General features: G+C 37.4%; 1 pseudogene; it reads right to left on the bottom strand.

The window, feature by feature from the left end:
• Positions 1–5,602: 5,602 nt before the first annotated feature.
• The window catches only part of LOC143404205 (cTAGE family member 15-like), a 106,486-nt pseudogene continuing 91,395 nt past the window's right edge, over positions 5,603–20,693 (bottom strand).

Raw genomic sequence — 20,693 nt, 5'->3', positions numbered from 1 at the left:
GCATTGACAGCATAGTGTGTTGCTAGGGCACCATGGGATCCTTTTAAACCAGGTCCACTGGGATGCCTTTCATTCTCTTCAGTGTGGGCCCTGTTCATCTTCTTATGGGAACATTTGACTGCATGAGTTTATTCTCATTGTCACTGTCACTGACTTGTCAGTTCATTCAGGTACTTCTCATCTTCTTAATTCATTTTATCTCCTTTATCCAATATGTGATCTCCAGGGAGAAGAGCTGTTCATGCTCTTCCTTCCTTTGATGGCACCTCCCAAACCACCTGAGAGGCAGGCAGGGTGAAAATGATGACTTCAATGTGGAGAAGAGATTATCAGCCTCCAGTCTGGAAGTCACATAATAACAAAGTTTATTGGGTTTTAATGTTCAGCAAATTTTAGTTCACGGTGATTGGTGGAGCCTCAACTCTCTTCTTCCTCCCTGCTCAGTGAATAAACTCCTGAAATGACACCCTGCATAACACTTCATTATGTCACCATGAAAGCATAATCATTGAGTTATCATTCAAAAAACTATGATCTTGGTAATATCTGATCACATAAAGAGCAACAACACTGTATTAGCTTGCTTATAAAACTAAATGCTCTCAGATTGAATACTGTTTCACAGATTAAATGCAACTGAGTTTGTGGTCTGCCACATTATCATAGGGAGATATATACTGACTTCTTGAAATAATTACTCTAATGCAGATAACACTGAAAGAAAAAAATATGATTTTTAGTAACTCTGAAAATAGGCTGAAATTTAAAAATTATAATAGTAATTATAACTTTCTTATCATTATTACCAAGCAGCAGGAAATTTGATAAAAAGGAGAAACAGGATTGAAGGGTAGAGATGTATAGTGAATTAATTCACTACCTAATATTATTGGAAGGAAACACTCACCTAACTAGAGTTTAAATTTGGGTAGTAGTGAGGCTTATAATTTTAACTGACCTCCCCAAAATATTTTTTTTTCCATTTTCCATTTGGAATGTATTCAAGACTTTGAAATGTTTGACTGACTCTCAGATCTTTGTGTCTAACCTAAAGGCATCTGTGATGCTGAAGGCTAAGTGAATAACCGCATAGCAGTGTTAAAACAAAGCTTAACTGATATGACTTCCCAGTTGCCCCCTATATCTGCATTGTGGCTATGTTGCTAATAGTTTTATGATGACTATAGATCACATTCACTTCTCCATGCTTAGTAAAGTATACAAAGGTCAAAAACCTGCCAGACTTTTACTGAAATTTCATAATAAATTTGGATCATCATGCCAGCCATGGTAGAACATACGTGTAATTTCTGTGACTCAGGAAGTTGAGGCAGGAGTATTACAAATTTGAGTCCAAACTATGGAATGTAGGAAAACCCTGTCTCACAATGATATTTGAAGGAGGCTGGGGATATAGGTTGGTGGTACTTGCCTAGTATGTGAGAGGCCCTGGAATCCTCAGTACTGCAGGGAAAAAAATCATCATTATTGTATGACAAGGATATTCTATCCTCACATTAGGTCTAGATTATTATTAAGAAAAATAGACAGACCAAAAATGTACTTCTGTGAGCCAATAGTCATGGAGCTAGTGACTACCCATCAGCCTGTGAGCAGGGAGAATGTGTGAGAATCTATTTGCTATCCTCCCTGACAGGAGTTTGAGGAGGGTTTGGAGGACACCCAGCAATCCCACTCCTATGTGTGGAAAACAAAGTTAGACATGCACACAAACATTTGTATAGTGTTCAAGTAGCCAAAAGGTACAAGTGACTCAGTCAACTAACAAAATTGATTAATACAGCATATCCCTCTAATGGAATGTTGTTCTGCAATAGAAAGAAATGGAGTACTGATAACATGCTACAACATGAGTAAACCTTGAAAATATAGGCCAACTCAAAGAAAATAGTCACAAAAAGACAGGGTCCCACTAAGTTGCTGAAGGCCCTAATTTTATCTTTGATGAAAGAAGGAACACTTGGCAATTTGTCCCATGTGCAGACTTCTACTCACCTCTCCAGGAACAGTGAGAGGCAGGCTTACTGAAATGTTCCTAGGAGCAGCCAGGTTTCACAGCATGTTTACCATGGTTCATACTGCAAGTTCCCTGGGGCCACAATATCTTTTAACTCCTGTTTCTCCAGCAGCTCCTCCAGACAGAAGGCAACATCTTCCAGAATATTCCTTATCATGCCATGCCATTGCTCTTCCTAGACTTCTCCATTCCTGCCTTCCTCTGGACCTCACCAGAGAGCCACCTCACCAGAGTTGCTCAGGAGAAAGCTCACAGCTATCAGGGAGCAGGCCCTGCATCCTCCAGGATGTGCTGTCTTTAGAGGCATGGGCTAATGGAAGAGAGGGGACTCAGGAAAATGTGCATCATGCTATATCACAAAACTTTCCTATGGGTACATAAAGCATATTCATATTTTGAATAGAGGTTTACATGTCCCAAAGGAAGTTGTCATTTCTTTTTTCTAGGAATCTGTCACTTTAAATCACTCTAAGAATAGGATGCCACATTAGACATATTTTTGACCTTCATAAAGTTGTATGTTGAAAAAATAAATAAATAAAAGTTGGAAGTTGTCTTCTTACCCAATATTAATATAGCTAATGGCATAATGACTCATTTATCCAAAATTTCAGGCAAGGATTTATGAACAGCATTCCAATACCTACCTAAATGTATCCTCAAGTGGACACCTCACTGAACTGGATATCCCAGGATGTGGGACCACCTAAAACACTTATTGAAATCATGCCACTTGCCATCCTCACTTACAGCCCACCTAAGTGAGAACTCACAGCTCCCTCACTGACACACCTCAGATGTTTGTTTTCCATTTTAAATGTTTTATTGTGGTTAAAATACACATAAAATGAAATTTGCCATGTTAACAATTTTTTAAAATATATATTTTTTTAGTTATAGACAGACACAATACCTTTATTTATCTGTATGTGGTGCTGAGAATCAAAACCAGGACCTTGTAGCTTCTAAGTGATCACTCTATCATTGAGTCACATGCCCAGCCCTCATTTTTTTTTAAACACAATCCTTCTACTCAATATCAGTACTCTCGGGTCCATTGCACATTTGAGGAATATTGATACCCCTGAGTATATAAGTTTAATTCATAAAATGAATTCTAACTTACCCATTTTCTCTATTGTAGAAGATTAGATGCTGGCCAAGTTCTAGGAAATATTTCAGACCTTTGATAAAACCACAACAGAATAAAAGAATCCCTGTAATGAGTAGAACATTAGAAAATAATTCATATCTAATTATTGTTGTTATATATTTTTGGCTTCCATTTCTTTGATAATAGAAATATACTTATTTCCTTTTTAGATTATTGATAGTGGTTATTAAGACATAATCATGGGCTGGAGTTTGGCTCAGTAGTAGAGCTCCTACCTGGCATGTGTGAATCACTGTGTTCAATTCTCTGCACTACATATAAATAAATACATAAAGTAAATGTCAATCAACAACTAAAAACGTTTATAAATAAAACAGTCATATACCTATTAGTTTCATTCATTGATGCTATATTTCTCCACATAAGTCATGTAAAAAAGACTATTCCTTTAATTATGACAGCTCAAATATCAGAGCAGGACTATTCTTTACTTGTGAGAATTTTGATTTTTACAATAACAGCCCAATAATTTAGTTAAAGTGCATATAAATATGTACTGTGTATATGACTTCATTTTTGGACTTAATTATTCCTTATTTTCCTATGAATTGCCGATTTTTCAGATTGTTTTATTTAACTGTGATTTTCAGAGCTGTAAAGAAAGTTGGAAGCTGATTCAATAAATGGTGTAATATTTAGAAGAGCCTATCAGGTTTTTCTTCTGAAGCTATAACTTTTTATAGGACTGTATCATGGTATTTAGGCATTTCAGCTCTAATTTCAACCTGAAATTACCTTACTTCCAGTTTCTGGATGTCAAACTTGAAATATACAAGCAACTACTCTCTTATAGTACTTAGGGCAGAAGTAGTTCTGGATTAAGATAAGTGGGGGATCATCAGTCCATTTTATACAGACCATGAATGTAGACTTGTCTTCCACTCATTTAGAGCAAATAATGTTTTATCCTGGAAAGTAAAAATTATAGGATTGATTTAACCACTAGTGTTACTCTTGAGGGAAAATAGATTAGATTTATTGAACTTGTAGAGTTTCTTTTTCAATGCCCAACTTTAATTTAATTGTGGGCTCAAGTATCATTGAAAATCTTCACTGGCCATAAATTGTGATAAAGCTGCTTCTTATATTTAAGAAGAAAATTATATTACCGCATTTATTTTAGACTTAAATGTAGACCCTACAAATAAAAACTGAAAAGCATATTTAACACTTGAAAAAATGCTTTAACTACTTAAATTAAATTAAATTCTTAATTAGGGAATTTTTAATAAGTGTTCTTTCTTGGTCTCTATCAGGGAAACATCGTTTGAAGGGTTGTCTCTGGTCGGGTGCAGTTTTGTAAATTTTTACTTATTTGCAATGTTATAGAAATTGAGATTAAAAACTTCAAACATTTATGGTAGTTTAGTAGAGTCATTTTATGACTGTGAATCTAACAATAACAAAATTTGGAGTTATGTCCTTGTTTCTTCATTTCAGTGTCCTAATAATTAATTTTTATTTTAGAAATGTCTCCCTGAAAACAAAACAAAAACTAGAAAACTCCCCATATCACTGAACCACAGCAAAATGGGTATAAAATAAAGAAGATATAAGGGAAAACAGGGACAGAGTGAACGCAAATTTTGGTTTCCAATTTTAAAAGTTTTCTGAGAACTGATTTTTTTTGTATTTGAAAACTCTTATTTCCATGACATGTATAGTTATGTTTTCTGATTTACTCTTAATATACTCTAGTTATTTTTTTTTACTGGAAAAGGTAGCTGATTTTTATAATCAATGCCAAAGAAGAATTTAAATCAATTAAAATAGTTTTTAAACATAAGGTTACTTTCACATTTTCTACAATCACAGTAAATATGTTTCTTTGTATAAAGGGACAGCCTTTGTTGGAGTTTAAAATATCTCCAACTGCAAGATTATATATATATATTATATATATATAATATATATATATATAATATATATATATATATATATAATATTTATAATCAGTGCCAAAGAAGAATTTAAATCAATTAAAATATTTTTAAGCATAAAGTTACTTTCACATTTGCTACAATCACAGTAAATATGTTTCTTTGTATAAAGGGACAGCCTTTGTTGGAGTTTAAAATATCTCCAACTGCAAGATTTTATATATATATATATATATATATATATATATATATATATATATATATCCATTTATTGCTTATATAATAGTACATTAATTAAATTAAATGTTACACTTTCTAGAATAAGATAAAATGGAAATAATTTACTCATAAGATTCATATTTAAACCATCCTTATTTACAAAATATTATCATAAAATTTATATTTTCATTAAGCTTCAATTGGAGAAAAAGTTTAATCACTTAAATAAAAGCAGTTACTTAAATTAAAAATGAGAGATAAATTACTTTTGAAGGCAGATACAAAATATTGTCAGGTTTCTTGTTGTGCTTCTGCATGTTCAGTAGCAGGTTAATTTAAAGGTAGAATCATGCCTGAAGAGAATTCACTTCTACTTTCAGAATGCAGAGGTTGGGGGGGGGGGAGAAATCCAGCTCTTGGGGTGGAGATAATGAGAAAAACACTGAGGTCCCATTGGGAATGGAGGGGGTGGTGGGCCTGGTAAAAATATTCTCAAGATGCTCCATACATGTTTCCTGGAGGAGGTGGAGGAAAAAAGGGTCCCCTTCTCATGAACTGACTCCTTGGATCCACTGGAAACAATGGACCTCTGATTGGAGCAATAGGTGAGAAAGCAAAGCCAGAGGCCGTTGTTTCATTTTCAGCAAGGAGAGATGAATCAGGCATATTGGAATCACCAAGATAATACTTGGTATCATTTCTACTGCATTCAACATCTAAAAACATAGACCCATTTATTTTATCCAAAGTCAGCATAGTGGAACTTGAATTCTGCTGCTCCAAATAGTCTATCATAATAAGAATAACATCCATCTTGACTTTATAGAGGAAGCTGGGGATAATAATATGGTTGTCCTGGTGGAGGGATCATTATCTTATGGACCTGTTGACATGGAGATGCCAGGGGCCCAGTGTCAGTTGATGCTCTCTGAGGATCAGTTAACCTATCAGAGTTTAATCCTCTTCTTCCATTGCTAGTCGGATGGTTCAGAGAATTCTCTGGGCACCTTGAGCCTCTTTCTTCTCCCACTGGCACCAAAAATGAGAGTATGAATGGACTCTTTTTTTTTCCATATAAGAAGGTCTCATTTCACATGAAGGTCAACCAAATGGTGAAGGACTATTTGGGGAATGCTGTCTGCCAAATGCTGTATTTGAAATATCAAGTGCAGAAGGATCTTTTTCTGCAAGTTTAATTTTGAACTCCATTTCAATCAATTTTTTTCTGTTGTGAGCATTTTGTTTCCTTAAACCATTGAGGTATCTTTCAGCACTCTGAGCTGCCAACTCATTATCATGTGCTTTTTTCTCATAGTACATAACACACCCCTGATAAAAAATCTTCTTCAAGATTATTGGCTCACTTTCTATAGGTCTCCAGTGGTTTAGTTGTATAGCTGATCTTTTCTTCCACTTTGGAAACTTTCTCTTCTTGCTCTACCTGGTAATTTTCCCCTTCTGTTAATTTTCTTTGGAGTTCCATTACATTTTGATATAGTTCCATGATGACTTTAAATTTCTGCTGAAGGTTCTTTTTCTCAATTTTAAACTGTGTATTTTCTGCTTGCAAAGATGCTTGTTCTGTCTAAAGACGTTTAATATATTGTATAACATCTTCCTTTGTTTCAATTACTTCAGATAATAAAGTAAAAATTTGATTTCTTTCTCTTTCTAAAGTTTTAAAAGAGACCTTTAACTTTGCAACATAAACCAGTTTCTTCAAAGGCCCTTTTGGCTGATCTTCTAAGTGAGCACAAATTTTTGATTCATTCTCTATTTCCAACTTCAAGTTACCATTATCTGTTAGGAATTTTGCAAGCACAGGAGCCCAATCATTAATCTGCAGCAAGTGTTCTGTCAGAGACTTAATTTGATATTTTTTATCTCTTATAACTTCTTCTTCATGTACTTTATAGTGTCCAAATGTCATTTTCTGTTTCTTGGCTTTTTCTTTCCATAACTCAACTTTTTGAAAAAGCTGTTTCTGACTTTTTTGAAGTTCAGAATTTTCATTGAAAGCCTCTTTTATTGCTATTATTACTGCTCTTCTTTATCATTTTAAATATTCTCAAGGTTGCTTTATCTTGAGATTTGAGGGATTTTGATTCATCTTCTAGGGACTTAATTCTTTTTAATATATCCATCATCAATTCATTCTGTTGAAAATGTTTAGTTTTCTCTTCTTTTAGCTCTTTTTCTAGACAGAATATTTCATCCTCAATTTTATATATGGACCTATGCAGGTTTTCATATACTGTCTCCAAATTTTCTGGTTTTATTGATTCTTTCTCCAAGATGGCATTCTTTAAAGATGACTCTAAGCCTTCATACTGTTTTCCATCAAGACTAACTTTTTCAAGTAGTTCACATTTTTCTTCAATTAGTCCAGGAAGATTTCGAGAAAGCTTTTTTTCTCTTCTAATGTGACACCTGCTTCTCACAGATTGTTATCTTCTCCATAAAAACAAGAGAACAACGAAAAAACCAGTAGTTGTACATATCACTAATTCCCATGTACAGCCATAAGGACTAGGGTGTGTTTCCATGTCTTTAGACAAGGCACACCACAACCCTGCTTACTTCTTTCAGGACCACACCCAAGTAGGGCTGAGGGGCAGCTGTTGCTCCTCCATCACACTAAGGCTACTTTGGCTATTCCCTCTACAACCACACCATGATCAGCCATGCCAAAACAGGCTGTGGACACTCAGGGCTTTGGTCAGGAACAAAACTGTACCAGGCAACAGAGCAGACCATTGTAAACCAGTGTGGGGGGGGCTGTGGGCATGGGCATGGGAAGCCCCATTCATGGGCTCCCAGGGGCCTAGAAGACTCACACTGCCTTTCAGAGAAGTCTTGGCTCCTTCACTATGCTGTGAATCCTTAAGCAGCACAGGTTCAAGCCTGTCCCAATCAAGCCAGAGAGGAGTCCTCTCCATGTCACTCACCCGTTGGTTTGGTTTAGGTGAGGCCAAGGCAGAACTTATTATGTGCCATTCTGTATAGTCATAATATCACCCAGTTTGATGTCAGTAAAGTTCTGAAGATCTGAAAACATTTTAAAGAGCTAGTACATCAAATATTTATATTTGTACCACTTGTCCTTTTGTTTTAATGACTCATTTTTCCATCCCTTCTTGTCCTCTATCATTTTTCTTCCTTTCTTCCTTCCTCCTTCCTTCCTTCCTTCCTTCCATCCTTCCTTCCTTCCTTCCTTTCTTCCTTCCTTACTTCCTTCCTTCCTTCTCCCTTTTCTTATTTTTCAGTGTTGATGGTTAAATTTCAAAGTCAATACCTGCTGGGCAAGCTCTCTAGCACAGAGCTACATCTTTATGCCTGTTGAGCTTTATATAGAAGCCATGTAAATTATTGGCATAGAAAACCTCTCATGTTAGACTAGTTTAAAAACTATTTTAGAAGAGAGCAAATATGGGCACAAATCAGTTTTGATAAGTTATTTTTAAGTAGTGCAGAATATCTAATGTTTCTAAAAAGAAGTAGCTTAAAACTTGAGTTGGCTTTTATGTCAGTTTTTGTAGACTACTATTTAAGAGTTATGAAAATATTTTTTCAGATGTTCTTTTCACTTCTCAAAGGATGTAAATACTTCTAGGCAAACTGGTCATTTTAAATATATAGCAATGAGAATGATATGATACCTTAGTTTTCACATCAAATAAAATGCTGCATGGGATTCTCACACAGAGACAAAGAGACACCAGAGTATTCAATAGAAAGGAGTGTTTATTTGTGTGCATCCAGCCTTAGTGGACTCTTATCCAAAGGCTGAGCATTAGTGTAGGGCGTTATCCCTTATCTACTCTGGTTAGTTTCCTTTTACATACTAGCCTTTGTCTTCATATTAGGTAATACACATTCCTGTTTGAGCATTCTATTTCTATACTAAAAATAGTGCGAATGTTCAAAACTGATTTCTGGAGGGCTCACAATGTTACAGATGGCATCATATTCTCTTTCCTTTCTTCTGAGATATATGTACCACAAAATATAGCTCAGTGGTAAAGCACCCCTGGCTTCTATTCCCAGTACCAAACCAATTAAATGGAAGATGCACTTCATTTAGGACAGAGAATTTAGTATTATAATGAGTTAGAGTAGGTCACTTAGAAAAGGAGCTGTGACTGACTTAGCCGGTTCTTCCAGGCCTTTTCTAAGGAGAAGTTTCTAATACAAAGAAACAACTTTGAGTGATGTTAGCAGCTCTTTACCTGCAATCACGAGTGTTCCTAAGTTCCTGCCTGGCAGCTGACCATTTTGCAGACTGTATCCTGGTGTGGAGAAAAGTCTGAAGGGAGGCAGAACTTGACATCTGGATTCCTTGGGGGATCCCTTCCTCTTAGGCTGTTCTAACCAGCTCTCTGGCAGCACCTCTACTATCTAAGATGCAGAGAGTTTCAATGGCCTCTGAAGCTAGGGCATTGAGCCCTGATCCCAGGCCCTCACCTCACTCTATATCCCTGAGTTGTGGTTGTTTTTTAGGGCAACCCAAGGCCCTAAATTTGGAGGATTTTACTTTTATCCCACTTCTATGACTTCCAGTTCACTGAGGGATTTGATTGCAGTACCTGGAATTGGGAAGGGGTTTCTCCAGGCTGGAGATTCAGCCTTCCAAGCAGGCTGTCTTGACCTTAATCCTACATAAGACAGTGCCCTTGGAGCTACCCAGTAGGCGTCTTTAGGCTGTAACTTATGGGGTTGAGTCTTAGGAATTTTTGCCAGACAGGTTTTTCTCTCTTGTGCCAAGGATCTCCCTCCCTGAGGTACTAGTTACTCTTTGATGGAGGCTAAAAGCTCTCTAGGTGCCAGCCACTCACTTTTCTCACTTCCTTTGACCACTGGTATCAGAATAAGCTTTATCTCTCACAGCCTATTGCTCAAGCCCCAGGTGACCCAGGAGGCTTTAAAGGTTAGTTGCCTTCTGCAAAAGGACACTTTTTTTCTGAGAGACTTCAGTGATAGGAATCACCTGCACATTTTCTTCTAGACCATCTTGACAGTGGGGTTGTGATGGGTGCAGTCAGGTATTACTTTAAATCTACTGTTATTACAGTCCACAGACTGACCCAGAAGCCTGTTTTCCTGGGCTAGAGAAAACATACTTGTGCACATTATAGAGAAATTGTTGGTTAGTGATACAAAGGGTGTGGGGAAGCTTGAAAATGTCTCTTAAGAACTTTCTGTGACATTTGGTGAGAGGTGACAAAAGGAGAGGCAAGGCTCCTGACCCACCAGCTCATGAGCCATTCACTGCTTAATAGCTATATATTAAAAGCTACATCTTCATGCAGAGGTGACTGCTAATGGTGACTTAAGCACAGAAGGCCAGAGCAGTTCAGATCTTAGAGGGTCCAACAGTGATGTCAATCTTGCTGGCCACTGACTGGTATGAATCAAGAGATGGTAACTAAGCTCTCCAGGCCCTGAGTATGGGTAAGGCTGGAGATAAAATCTGATACAAATATCTTCTTCTTATTCTGGGACTTCTAACCATTTCTGAGCATCACAGCTTGATTCTGGAATGACAAAATCACTTGTAATAGAAGAGAAATTGTCACTGTGAGATGACTTGTGAGTTGTCCAAGTCACACATCTCAGGAGTGGGTCAACCTGGATTGAATTCAGGCATTTTCTCTTGACCCAGTCCCTCACACACTGAGCTCAGGGAGTTGCTGCCCATGGTGCATAAGCAGCTCTAGGGGATGCTCCTGGTAACCACTGTGTGCTGTCCCCAGTGGCAGGATTTTGCACTCACTGTACTCTGCTATCCTCCTAAGGACCTTGGGTGAAGGTCTGCATTGTATAGAAGAGAAAATAGAAGCCCCAAGGTGTGCTGGGATTTGGTAATGAGCACACAATTAGCAAACAGCAAAATGGGACTAGATCAGGGCATCTACAAGCTTTTTATTCATGGTCCTGGCCTCAAGACTTTTTATTGGTGGAAAAGCTCTCAGAAATCAGGAGCAGACCTTCCTGTGTGAGAGGGAGATGAAGGCGGAAAGTGGAATCTGACCCACTTCCTGTGTTTGTAGCTCCTGTGAGGTTGGTTTTGACTCCCATGAGTCATGTCCTGGGGCCAGGTGGGGAATCCAAAATAATGCTTTTCTTTCCAATTTGTTAGTACCATAATGGGAAGTTGCTTAAACTTAAATTCGTATTATTTAAAATATTTGTTGGTACTGGGATCTAATTCTGGGTCCTTCTGTATGCTATGTGCAGACTCACCACTGAGCTACTTCTCCAGCTCCTGATCAGATTTAGGAGAAATTTTTCCTATTTCCATAGGTTAGCCAAGATGAACTTAATTAACAGGGTCAATTTCTTGGACTCATGGGAAAAGTATTTGCCAAAGAGTAAGGTGTGTTAAGTTTTCTCTATCACTGCCAATTTCTGGCTTCAGAAGGCTAATGTTGATATACATCATGGCAGTGTGAATGTAGAAAAAGCCCTCTTGAGTGCTGTTAATTATCTCGAAAGAGTTTATCTCCCTAATGTCTTGCTGCAGGGAACACCCAGTTGCTGTGTAGTGACAGGGCATCTAGTCCAGGACTTCTCCTGTCTCCAGGCTGAAGGAAGACATTTAAGCCTATCCAAAGTGTTGCACACCAACACTGGTGTCACATACAAAGTGAGTAATTAAGTAAATGAAGTAAAAAAAGCCAAGGACACTCTTGGACCAAGCCTGTGGGTCATATGCTGGATGGTGTTGCCATGAGGCTAGGGAGAATATTCTTCTCTCATGTGGCTTATCTGATTGGTCTGGCCCACGAGGGTACTCTTCATAAGATTAATAAGTGGTTTGTAGTTATTACTGTGAAGTCCCCTCACAACATAATCAGATCAGTGTTTGACTGATGAAACAGGAAATGGGATTCTTAGAGACCAAGCAGTTCATCTTTAGAATTCTGTCTACTGGAGAATGAATCATGTCATTGAATTATTGGGACAACTTTTCAGTAATATTATTATTCTCAATTCAGACAAATAAACTGAGGAATGAACAGGTGAAAACACAAGTTCACGGAGCTTTAAGTGGAAAAACCAGGGTTAAACTCAGGAAACCTCTTTCCAACATTCACAGTCTTAATGTCTACACTGTGTGCATGAAAAATGGCCAACATCCATTATCAGGGACTGAGGAAGAGGAACACAGGAATGAACAGGAACGAGATGGAGATGAGAAACAGCTATAGTCAATACCAGGTCTTATGTCAGGTGCATCTGTCATCTCACCGTATCCCCACAACTACTCTAGGAAGTATCAATACTAAAGTGTGAGAGAGTCCCACGTCAGATTTATCTGAACCTCAAGCACAGACCACTGTAACTCACTGTGGTGTGGTTCTCACCTTATGTTGAAAACCACCAGAGTTCTCTAGCCCTTGATCTGGGTCAGCTCTGGGTCTGAGATCTCAATCTGCCAGAGGAGAACAGGCACCAAGACAGTATCCTCCACTTCCCAGGTTGCTGGTGGGTGAAGTTCACTATTGTGTCCACTTTACTCTTTATTATTATTTTTTTTTAGTTGTGGATAGACATAGGACCTTTATTTTATTTGTTTATTTGTATGTGGTGCTGGAAAACAAACCCAGTGCCTCATGCATGCTAGGCAAGTGCTATACCAATGAGCCACAACCATGGCCTCCCCACTTTACTCTTCATTTCCTTCCCATTCAAAAAATAGAGTCACCATTGTTGGAAACCTGTGGAAAACAGAGAGAACCAGGAGATGAACCATCCAAAAAACCACAAAAAAAAAAAACCCTAATAACAGCAAATCAGGTGAGCTGTGACAGCTCTTATTTATTAGACACCAGTATGACCATTAGAATATGATTCCCATAAAAGGAAATTTGCACTAGTGATGAATGCTGATAAACAGATGAAAGAATAAACATTTTGTTACAAAATTGTGACAAGTAAACCTGTAAACATAATTTAATAAGGTCACATAACCTTGCAGTGTAGTTTTTCTTCATCTTACCTTTTCCCATTAACACAAACCACCAGTAATCAAAACCCAGGTCCAATTTATTTCACTCTGACACCATATTAGAAGATGCACAAAATGTTTTTGTCACATAAAAACATATTTAACTTAAGCCATAAAGAGGATCTTCTGAAAAAACAAGAGAGGTTTGCACTAGATTAAAATCCTGGTAAAAGGCAAAGCACCCATAAAATGTGCTAGAAACATAGAGGCAATTATTTTTGCCCCATTAAATTATAATTTTTCAGAAGATCAGTAAGAATGTAGCACTTTAGCCTGGTCTTTTGATGCAGCATTTGGAGGCACCTCCTTAAATTGATCCTTTCACAGATTCAGACTTAGGCAATATAAGCCTCCATTTCAATTTACATCTTCAAGATAAGCAAATAAAGTGTTATCGCCTTGCTCTCCTGGCCCAACAGGAAAATGTGTAGATGAGCAAAAAGGAAAAAGTAGGCATCATATCATGAAGAGACATCAGGAAATAAACCATCAATTCAGAACACAATCACAACACTGCAAAGAGGCCATGATCTCATTTTGAAGATGAAGAAACTGAGGCTAGCAATATGGCATAATTGGATAAATGTCACAGACTACTTTTAAATTTTTTTTTAGTTGTAGTTGGACACAATGGCTTTATTTAATTGACTTTTATGTGGTTCTGAGGGTGAAAACCAGTGACCTGCACATGCTAGACGAGTGGTCTACCATTGAGCCACAACCCCAGCCCCACTGACTACTTCTTTTAAAACTTAAAACAAGTTTATTGTCTTGAAGTGCCAGAAGTCAAAAATCCAAAAATTAGTCTTGGTTAACATTGGCAGAGCTGTTTTCTTAAAATTCTGTGTCAGGCTGGGACTTTTGGCAAGGCTCACAGCTCAACCAGTGATGTCTCCACACAGCCAGTTTGACAAGCCACCAACTAGAACCTGAAACTTTCCATCCTCCCCTCTTCACCTGGATCCAGAGCTTCAGCTCCAAGCCTCAGACCAGGAGCCCACCTGCCTGATAAGGATCATCAGATGAATGGCTCAAGAGTGAAATCAGAATACCAACTTCCAAACCCAGAGAAAATCTCCAAGTTTTTCGAGACAAATTAACACTTTCCCCTGCAAAACAGTACCATTATAAATGTGCTCCCTGAGGAGGAAATGGTGACCTCCCACTACCTACTAGTCATGTTTCTGTATACAGTAGTTGACCACAGAAAGAAACCAAACTCTCACCTTCATCCAAGTCACAGAGAAGGACCTTTGTCATTTCCACTTCACAACATCAGTATCATCTTAGGGATGATAAATGTGTTTCAATTAAGTCACTAATTAGAAGATCAGCTGAAATCACTGTGATCCTGATTTGGTAACTCTGGCCCACAAAGCAATGCACAGAGTTTGCCAGAGAGCAATTGAGTCTAGCTATGTCCCTTTCTCTGCAGGATCTGCTCTTCTGAGCAGCAAATCTTCACCAGCAACACAGTGGATTATTTGTGGAGTATTTTTTGTTGATGAGGTGGCTGATGTGGCTGTTGTTATTGAGTGATTTAAGTTCCTATATATTCCACATAGTCACTCTTTGTCACATTAATAGTTTGCAAAATATTTCTCCCATTTTGCAGCCTGTCTCTTCCCTCTATGGCAAATTTGCTATACAGAAGCTTCTTAGTTTGATTAATCTTGTTTATCTCTTTTTACTTTTATTCCTTGTACTTTTAGTGACTTATGAAAAATGTCATTGCCGATAGCAATGTAGCAAGGTATTTTTTCTGATTCTTCTTATGGTTTCAGAGTTTTAAGTCTTATATTTGAGTTTTTGACCATTCTGTTCTCATTGTCATTTTTTGTTGTTGTTGTTGTTTTGTGTTACTGGGGATGGAAAATAGGGCCCCACACAGGCCAGGAAAGTGCTCTACTCTGAAGCTACAACCCTATTCCTCAAGCTGACTTTCATAGTGAGAAATAGAGTTCAAATTTAAATCTCTGTCTTGTGAATGTCCAGTTTTTCCAGCACTGTTTTTTGAAGACACTCTCTTATCCCAAACACACGTTTATGGCACATTTGTTGAGAATGATTTGCCTGTAAGTACTCAGGGTTATTTCTGACTCTGTTCTGTTCCACTTGTCTGCATGTCTGTTTTTAAAGGGATAAATTCAAATCGCCAAAAATTCATGAAAAAAAAAAACAGAACTCAACTTACTTAGCCATCATGACAATAAGAGAAAAAATATACTATCTAACCCCAGATAGAATTGCTATTACCAAAAAGAAAATAAATTCTGCAATGATATAAGTGAGAGGAAACTCTCATACATTTTTGATGGGAATGCAAATTAACACTGCAATATGAAGAACAGATGGAGCTTCCTCAAGAAACTAAAGGTTGATCTACTATATGATGTACTTCTGGGAATATCTCCAAAGGAAATGAGATACCTGCCACATATGTTCATGGATGCACTTTTCACAATAGCTGATATGGAATAAAGCCAGATGCTTTATTGTGGAGAAATGGATAAAGATATTGTGCTATATACACACAGTTGTATATAGTGAATTATTATTTTCATCAAAATGCATGCAATTGGAGGAGAAATAAGTCAAATTCTGCATGTTTTTATAAGTGTGTGTTTTTAAAAGTCAATCTAAATGTATAACAATTACTACTAGAGGTTGGGAAGTGTTGGGGGGGGGTAGTGGGAGATTAGATAATGTGCACCAAAACAGAGTTAGATAGAAGTAATAAGTTCTGGTATTCTACAAAAGAGTTGGGGGACAATTATTTACAATAACCTATGTATAATCAGAGAAGAGCTCAAAGGCCCCAATTATGAGGAATAAGAGGAACAGAAATACTAATTTGACCTGTACATACATGTGTACAGTGTATTAAAATGTTTCACTGAATCACATAAATATGTATAATTATTGTGTTAATTTAAAGTTTGAAATGTTTGAGGTGAAAATGTTAACTACCCTGATTTGAATATTATATTCCATATATAAGCATCAGATTATCACACAGTACCCATGAATTTGTTAAGTTAAAATAATACGGTTTTTAAATGATGATGCTGGTAATTATCAAGAATGCAAACAACAATTAATGTTGGCAAGGATGTGGGAAAAAAAGTACACTCATACATTCCTGGTGGGGCTACAAATTGGTGCAACCACTATGGAAACCAGTATGGAGATTCCTCAGAAAAGTGGGAATGGAACCACCATTTGACCCAGCTACCCCAATCCTCCATTTATACCCAAAGGACTTAAAGTCAGCACACTACAGTGATGTAGTCATATCAATATTTATAATAGCACAATTCCTACTAATTTATGGAAGCCACCTACGTGTCCTTCAATAGATTAATGGATAAAGAAAATGTGATATAGAGACATAATTAAATATTACTCAGCTTAACAAAGATTTAAATTATGATATTTCCTGGTAAATTGATGGAACTAAAAATATCATGCTAAGCAAAATAAGCCAATCCCCAAAAAACAAGGGTTCAATGTTTTCTCTGATATGTGGATGCATGAGGGGCTAGAGAAGAGTGGAAGTACTTTGGATTAAACATGGTGAGTTAAAAGGGGAGCAAGTGTAAGGGCAAGAGGGATAGTAGAATTAATCAGACTTTATAATGTGCATATTTGATTACATGACTACTATAACACTACATCAGGTACAACCATAAGAATGATAAGTTATAAACCAACCATGTGTTCTACTGTCACATATAACTAATTAAAACACATTATTTAAAAAAAAAGATGATAGTGTATAGTGGTAAATAACATGTCTCTCAGCCCCATACTCCCAGTTTGAGCTGAAGAGGACATCTCTTTTGACTCTTCAAATTTGAGGGAATAAGATACTTTCCCAACTTCTCTGCTTTACTTTTTTAAAAGGGACAAAATGAATAGCCAAGAAAATCATCAGTTTGTGGGGGCATGTTTGAGGGACATGAATCTGTATTATTTTGCCCAGTATTGTAAAGGGAACAATGAGAATATATTTTACATTTTGAGCAGGAAAATGGAATGGAGAGTCATACTCTTATTTTAAAATACCATGATGCTGACAAAAAAATGTAGCCTGGCTGCCATCCATTTAGATACCTAGGAATGGTAACAGAAGTCCCGTTACAGAGCAAACACTCTTCTGATGGGAACACTGCTCTGGGGAAAGTTGAAGTCCAAGAAGAACCTTTCCTCTGGAGCAAGGAAAAGAATGTAATCTGTCCCTGCCATGCAGACCACCTCCAGAGAATGAGGTTCCCTGCCAATCAGAAGGCTGCAGTGCACACATTAGAAAGTTTTATTCTGCCCTTACTTTTTCCCTGGTACATGTAGTTGTCACCTACTGCTGGGACTTTCCCAATCCTACCTTCTAGAGTACAGACCTCAACTCTCCTACATTTATGGAAAATTCTGCTTCTTCTTTGTCAACTGTATCCCACCCACAAGTAATTCCACTTTAGATCACTCTGAACCATATCCCACTGCCAGGGACACATCATATTTGGAAACCATGAGTGTTTTTCCTGTCATTCAAATTGAAATCATAATGCAGGAACTCTGCATCCTTTCAGAGCACATGCAGACTTAACCTTGCCATGTATTTCAGGAATTGATCTATAATGACTTGGAAAAATAATTAATACTTTCATTAACTAAAAATTTTAAGAGTGAATGATCTAAGCAATTCTGATGTTATTATCATTTATCTCATAACATTTGACTTGTTGATGAGTCACATATGAGGTTCGAAGGAGAAGATGCACAAGTAATCACTGGTTTTGTAAGCATGCAAATTCCAAGCCCATAGGCCACCATGCATGATTAGACCTGTTGTTATTTACACTTAAATGGCCAGAGCTGTATCAGTGTCTCAAAGTTGCCAAATGAGAGTAGCTTGTTTTCCTCTCCAGCACCTGTATCTAATGACCAGCTTTCAAGTGGACTTCCCTGAGCCTTTTCACTATCTGAACATGCGAGTCCAAAACACTTTAGTCCTACTACTAAGAAAGGTACTCACTGTAACACTGTTTTTCTGACCATTCAATGGACAATAAGATGACCCTGGTGTGCAAAGAACAGGACTCACTGAAGATGTACTGCCTGTTGGTGCATGACACTTTTCTAGGTTTTACAGGCCTTGAGGAGGAACCAGTCCAAACACCTTGAAATAGCACTCAATTCATAGTTTAATTAAGGACACATGTGGCTAAGGGAGAACTTCTTTCCTCTGAAAGTGTTTCTTCAAATGAGATGAGAGTCGAAAAGAAGATATTGAGAACACTAAGAAAAATGGCTGTGCTTTGTGGAATTGGCAGGATTCACCAATACATGTAACAATGCTTTGTCACTGCCTTTGGACCTAACACGTATCAGTGTAGATGAACAGAGGCACAGTAAGAAAGATAGCTGGAATAAAACACCAAGGGGAAGGGGCTAAGCAGCCTTACTAGGTTTACTTTTTTCACTCTGGAGGCACTTTCTGTTTTCTGTAAGAACAGGGTTTCCAAGTACTTTCCCACTTAGCCGGCCTCTCTGTTATTCATACAGTTGAACCACCAGGGAGAGATGGATCAGTTTACCACCTGTGAGGCCTTTTCTTCCACATTTTCTGCCCATTGCAGGCTTTTATTTTTTTAGCTCTTCTGACAAACCTCCCTAATCCTGATCTCTCCTTAGTCCTTATGATTTTTTTAAGTGTCCCCTTTGCTCCTGTTCATGGAGTCATGTGTACCGATATTATACCTGGTTCTATTGAACTCTACTTAATTCTTTCTCACCTCTGTGCTCCTTTTACCATGTCACACCTCAACACTTACTGAAACCCTTTGAATTTTTTGTCCATTGCCATTTAAAAAACTCTTTGAAAATTGAACCATTTCGCATGCAGATACAGTCCTCTTGATCTGCTAGTAATCCCCCACTACTGACATTGTAAATTATTGAAATGTACACTTCCAGATCATTTTCAGATTTTTTATTTCTGCATATCATTCTGTCTATCTATTTACAAACATAACATGGTATTCCGAAAGTATAGTTCTGCTTTTGGAGCTCTACATTGTGTTTTTCAGAAGCAGGCGTATTACACAGAGATGAATCCATGTTACCTAGATTGAGTTCAAACCGGTATGTGCACTGTGATTCCCATTATATTGTTCTACCTACTAATGGACAGTTAAGTTATATCCAGACCTCACCCCCTCCCCCATTAAGTAAAACCCCTGTGGAGAGACATGTAGATGCCTTTATGAACATATTGATAATTTTTCATGGCAGTGTTTTCCAAAAACCAGTTAGTAAAATCAATTTATTTCTTTGCAACCTGAAATTACCTTCATTCCAGTTGACTGGTATAAGAACCGCAGTATATCATCAACAATTCTCCAATAGTAGTTCAGGTAGAAGTCATTCAGGATAACAATCAGTGCGGGATCCTCCATGTATTTTACACAGCCCATGGCAGGGGACATCCGTCCACTCGTTTAGAGAAACTGATGTTCTATGCTGGCAATTTAGGGTGATTTAAAGGAATAATTTGAAAACAGGTGAGTCAGACTGATCAGATTTATTATGTATGTTGGCTTTGTTTTTCTAGGCCTGAATTTTTCACATTTCAATTAATTGTAGGTCAAGTATCAGGCAGATTCTTCACTGGGCTTCAAATGTGATAATTTGCTTCTTATTTTTAAGAAGGCCGTTGTAATCCTGCATTTATTTTACACCTCAGTGCATGTTTTACACACAAGCACACACACACACACACACACACACACACACACACACACCTACACATCAACAAACACACAAACACAAAATTAGAGCACATTCAACACTAAATTAAAGCTTTAACTACTAATTCATAACTAGGGTATTTTTTTAATAAGTATTGTGTCTTGGTCGCTACTGGGGAAACATTGTTCAATGTGAGTTCTCTGGTTTGTTGTAGGTCAATGAATGTTCACTTGTTGGCAATGATACAGAAATGGGGAGTAAGTGTTTAAAAGTTTTTATAGTAGGTAGGCAGAGTCAGAGTATGGAATCTAAGAATAAGAAATTGGGGAATTTCCTCTTTGTTTCTTCATTTCAATCTCCTAATAATTCATATACATTTTCCAAAAGTCTCCCAGAAAACAAGGACTAGGTCAATCCACATATCAGTGAACCATAGCAGAATGCAATTCTGAATTTCATATAAACAGTCATGAAATCAAAAAGACAGGAGCTGGGGTTTTGGCTCAGCACTAGAGTGCTGGCTTCGCACTTTCAAAGGTCCTGAGTTGGATCCCCAACACCATATGTGAAAGGAATGAATGAACCAATGCATGAGTGTATGATGAATGAATTAAAGGTATA

This window comes from Callospermophilus lateralis, chromosome 7, assembly GCF_048772815.1.
Source record: "Callospermophilus lateralis isolate mCalLat2 chromosome 7, mCalLat2.hap1, whole genome shotgun sequence".
Taxonomy (NCBI): Eukaryota; Metazoa; Chordata; class Mammalia; order Rodentia; family Sciuridae; genus Callospermophilus; species Callospermophilus lateralis.
This window is presented reverse-complemented; position numbering and strand designations above follow the sequence as displayed.